This window comes from Octopus sinensis, linkage group LG4, assembly GCF_006345805.1.
Source record: "Octopus sinensis linkage group LG4, ASM634580v1, whole genome shotgun sequence".
Lineage (NCBI taxonomy): Eukaryota > Metazoa > Mollusca > Cephalopoda > Octopoda > Octopodidae > Octopus > Octopus sinensis.
The window spans coordinates 117420297-117426140 of NC_043000.1; positions in this window are offsets into that span (position 1 = coordinate 117420297).

Genomic DNA, 5844 nt, shown 5'->3' on the forward strand with positions numbered 1-5844 from the left:
AGCATTTGAGCTCAATTCATTTTCTGCGTCTAAAAACTCACACACACACGTCTTATTCAGCCTTATCTCTTCTGTCTTCTGTCTTCTGCATGTGCTCTGCATGTGCTAGAAATAACAGCTATATCTCTTAAATCGATGAGTTTCGTCGCCCAATAAAAATATTAACGATATATTCTGAATATTTTCTTTATTTTTTTTTACCGAAAAGGCTTCTCCCATGGTTTTGAAGGGCCAGAAACAACAAAACAACAAAAACAAAACAATAATATGCCTAAAACGGTCTAGAGTTTGCGCGTGGAGTGTGAGTCGTATTGTAAAAATTTGCGAAATATTTTTTCATAAAAGGATGCCCCAGCTTGTCGGAAGCTGTGATATAAATTGGGGAAAAAATCCTCGACCCCAGTGCGTAGTTGGTACTTAATTTATCGACCCCGAAACGATGAAACATTGACCCCCCCTCCTTCTGTTTTTTTATTTATTTTTTTGTAAATTTGTTGCGGCAAGGGGAAAAACACGAACGTGTATGTATGCTTGTGTGCGTATGTGTGTGTATGTATATGTCCGTTTGTATGTGTGTACGCTTATATATTAATTACTATGTGCTTGTGCAAATGTATATGCATGTGTTTGAGAGAGAGAGAGAGAGATAGTAACAGAGAGTGTGTGTGTGCAAGTGTACGTGTGTATATATCTGAATATATATATATATGTGTGTGTGTGTGTATGCGGCATGCGTCTGCTATGTTTCTTTATCAATATCGATAACGCAGCAAATGATTTGAGTTCAAATGCTGGGATTTTATTGGTTAAAATTCGAAGATGCTGGGATTTCATTGGTTAAAATTCCAAGAATTAAACTACGTTAAAGTTACGAATTACAATTTTGTTTTCAATTTTCTTTGCAATAATGTTTTCTTTTGACACATTCTAGCAGTATACAAAGTTTCAAATTTTTTAGTTAACTAGAAAATTCCGTCCATCAAAAGGAAAAGATCCTCACCATCAAAACCACCAACACCACCAACAACAGCACCAACACCAAAACCACAACAACCACCACCATCAACACAAACAACAACAACATCAACACCAATACTACACCACAACAACACCACCACCACCACCAACACAACCATCACCACCAACCACACCACCAACATCACCACCACCAACACCACCAACACCAACACCACCACCACCGCCAACAACAACACCCCACCCCCACCAACACCACCACCGCCACCAACAGCAGCAACACTACCACCAACACCACCAACATGACCAACACCACTAACACCACCAACACCACCAACATCACCACCAACCACAGCACCACCAACAACACCACCAGCAACACCACCAACAACAACACCACCAACAACACTCGGCCATATGCCTCCACACACACACACACACACACACACACACTGGGCTTTCACACAATTTCCATCTACCCAAATGGTAGATGGAATTTCCATCTACCCAAAATGGCATTGGTTGTTCCGGGGCTATAGTAGAAGAAAGACACTTGATCAAACTGCCACGTAGTGGGACTGAACCCGAAACTATATGGCTGCAAAACGGATTAAGATAATCTGCTGGAGCTTTGGAGACAGTAATGGAAAACATGGGGAAGGGGTCTCTTGCAAAAACCCCCATGCACTGTAACAGCGCATCGCTGCATCCAGTATTTTCTGTTGTTTCCCTAGTCTTAGAGGATGATACCTTTTCCCCACTCAGGCGATAACCCCTCTCCAACCCATGGGTCTGTTTGGGTAGTCATTATTGGTGAGGGTTTTGCGAAGTCGGAGTACAAGTCCTAATTCAACCTTTTTTTCTGGATGCCTTTTACGGGATGCAGAGAAAATGCTGGGTCTATTCTTCTGGTCAGCCCGTCCCCATCACAGCAGCACGGGGGCCGTCCAAGAATTTGAACCTGGAGATCTCCATTTCCAGCGACTTCGAGGGCCACCTCCCAGTGGTGTCGGGCGTCAACGAAGAACCCTCGACTACAACAAGACGACCAAAGTTTATTTTTTTTGTCCAAGGTCTGGGTTCTCCCGTCCCTAAGCCCTAGACTATCACCTAATCATCCTTACCCGTCTTGCTGCTTAACAACAACAACAACAGCAGCAGCACGTGGTGGGGGAGGACTAAACAACAGATGACCAAGAACCACAGCCCTAATGTGTTTACCGTTATCACAATTACCTGAGGTGCAGCAAGAAAATATTCCACCCGGGGTGACCTTTGATTTCGCCACCTACACCCCCAACAGTACTGCTCCTTTAAAAGCGTCGCCCCCACCAATCGCTCTTATCTATCGCCCCTACTCTATCTCCCCTACACATCTTCCCCTATCCATCGCCTCTTACCCATCGCCCCTGCACCCCTTAACCACTGTACTGGCTATTGCTTTGGGCATTTCTTTCCTTATCTGAAATAATTCGGAAAAACCCTGGTCCTGGTATCTTTCATGTTTCTATTTTGGAATTTCATTTAAATGTTACTTTTTGTATATTTTTATATTTAATTATCTTTCTACTTTGTGTGTGTGTGTGTGTGTGTGGTGTGTGTGTGTGTGTGTGTGTGTGTATCATCCCCGTCTCCAAAGCAACGCCTCAAATCCTCGAATTCTCATTGTTAGCTAACAATAATGTTCGACAAGTTGTCTAAAGTGAGCGACTCATGTTAGGAACTTATTAAATAATGGGTTGATTGTATTTAGGTACTTGAAATGATTATGGAAAGAAGAATTGTAACTTTCTGTTACTCCAAATTAAAAATAGAACTAAAGGAAGGCATAAAAGCATTAATGACGTAGATACGAGAGAGAGAGAGAGAGAGAGAGAGAGAGAGAGAGAGAGAGAGAAAGAGAGGGAGAGAGAGAGAGAGAGAGAGAGAGAGAGAGAGAGAGAGAGAGAGAGAGAGAGAGAGAGAGAGAGAGAGAGAGAGAGAGAGAGAGAGATTTCCTCTGAATAAAGCCATATTAGTTATATCCGGAAAATCAACTTACAAAACTAACAAACATTAACTAGTTTTTGAATGTCGAGTTGTCCCAGATAAAATACATTTCTTAAATTGAATTTGTTTTCTTTTTACTCAACGTCTTTCTTATTCCCCATCTGCGTATAGACTATAGCGCTGAGAGAGTGTCTATATTACTTTGCATATAAATTTATTTATTTAACTCTGCTAAACCCATGAGATTTTTTTTTTAATGCATAAAATGCAAAATCAGGATAAAAACTTTAATTGGAAATACTGTAAAGTTGGTAGTTACACTTGTGTTTAATATTCAGACATGGGAAGGCGGCGAGCTGGCTGAGACGTTAAGCACGCCGAGCGAAATGCTTAGCAGTATTTTGCTGTCTTTACGTTCTGAGTTCAAATTCCGCCGAGGTCGACTTCGCCTTTCATCCTTTCGGGGTCGATATATTAAGTACCAGTTACGCACTGTGGTCGATGTAATCGACCTAATCCGTTTGTCTGTCCTTGTTTGTCCCCTCCGAACTCAGAACGTAACGGCAGGCAAAATACGGCTACGCATTTCGCCCGGCGTGTTAACGGTTCTGCCAGTTCGCCGCCTTCATTTCACTTTTTCCTTGGACTTTAACGTCGAGCGAAGGTCGCAAGAATCGGTATTATGGCAGCATCCCATCTGCTGGGTCAATTTCCTAGTGGACTGGCGCGGATCTTCGTGGATGAGCTCGTTCAACCGATACTCATTGAACTAAACAGATTGACAGAAAAAAAAAAACGGCTCCGAGTCTGTGAGATTTTCCCACATTGAAGCATAAAAACCATTTTTGTGCAGATCTTTCAGCACCAGAGCCTTCTACATACACAATACGAATATCTCGTGTCTTTGACATCTTCGTAACCTTGAATGAAAGCGAAGAAAAGCAGATGTAATGAAAAAAAGAAAAAAACGATCCTTTTTTTTTTTCTATTTGGCACTCCTTCGTTATATATCTGAAAAGAGGTGACATTTATTCAAATTTCTAAAACAATAAAAAAAAAAGTTGTAAGAGGAAGAACAGAGCTACGAAGAAAAGCATAAACAATTACGACAATATATTTCTCACGTTGATTCAAATAACATTGAAAAGAAACAACTTTATTACAACTCAATACAACACGTAGACTAGTGGTCTTTTGTTACTGCCATATACTCAGCTCTTCTCACAAGGTTATGCATTTTAGAGAAATAACGTAAACGAATGTGATACTGCATTTTTACTAACTCCTTATGTATATATATAGTGGAGGCACATGGCTTAGTGGTTAGAGCAGCGGACTGGTGGTCGAGGGACGCGGGTTCGAATTTCAAACCGGGCGATGTGTGTGTTTATGAGCGAAACACCTAAGCTCTACACGGCTTCGGCAGAAGGTAATGGTGAACTTCTGCTGACTCTTTTGCCACAGCTTTCTCTCACTCTTTCCTCCTGCATCTTGTAGGTCACCTGTGACGGACTGGCGTCCCGTCCATGTGGAAAACCGGGAAACCGGCCCTTATGAGCCAGGCATGGCTCGAGAAGAAACAAACTATATATATATATATATATATATATATATATACTTTTTTCAGTTTCCAACTACCAAGTCCAATCACAAAGCTTTGGTCGACCCGCGGCCATATTAGAATATACTAGGCGAAGGTGCCACGCAGTGTGACTGAACCCTGAACCACAGCCACTCCTGTGCATATATACATATATATATATATATATATATATATATATATATATATATATATATATACATACATACATACACACACGCGCGTATACGCACACTGATCCGTAAGATTCATAGCTGGTCACCCTATTTCCATGACGTATAAGTGATCGAGATCACAACATTCCCCCTCAAGGCCAACAATTTTGAGAGGAAGGGGACAACTAGATTACAACAACATCAGTACTTGACTGGTACTTTATATTATCAAACTCGAAGTGGATGAATGGCACAGACGACTTCGGCTAGATTTGAACTCAGAATGTAAAGAACCGGAATAAACGCCGTTAAGCATTTTGTGCGATGTTTTTACAATAGTGCCAGCTTGTCTCATACACACACATTAAACATTGGCTATTGGTAAAATATCTTGTTCATGTATTTCGTTTTAGTTGCATCTGCCAGGTCGGCAATATTCACAGTTACAACATCGTAAATGTAGTAATGAACCAAGGTGGAGGTGCAATGGCCCAGTGGTTGGGGCAGCGGACTACTGGTCGTGGGATCGCAGTTTCGATTCCGAAACCGGGCGTTGTGAGTGTTTATTGAGCGAAAAACACTTTAAGTTCCACGTGGCTCCGGCAGTGGGTGGTGGAAAACCCTGCTGTACTCTTTCACCACAACTTTCTTTCACTCTTTCTTCCTGTTTCTGTTGTACCTGTATTTCAAAGGGGCCAGCCTTGTCACCTTCTGTGAATCTCCCCGAGATCTACGTTAAGGGGTACACGTGTCTGCGGAGTGCTCAGCCACTTGCACGTTAATTTCACGAGCAGGTTCCTTTGATCGGATCAACTGGAGCTCTCGTCGTCGTAACCGAGAAAGTGCCACGATAAAATGAACCAATGGATAGCCTCTTGGGAACTTCCGAGCGAAGAAGCTTTTATTCACGAAAATCTAATGTAGAATTATAAAGAAAACAACACTTGTACTTTTATCTCCAGAATTTATAATTAGTGCTTGATAGATTTAACTGCACTGCCAAGTTTCATTTTACTACAATAAAAAGTTTCCGTGTACATGTTTGAAATTTCGCACTAATTACTGGTGCCTACACAAAAACCGACTAATTTTACATGATGTAATTAGTAAGTGTAACTTAATAAT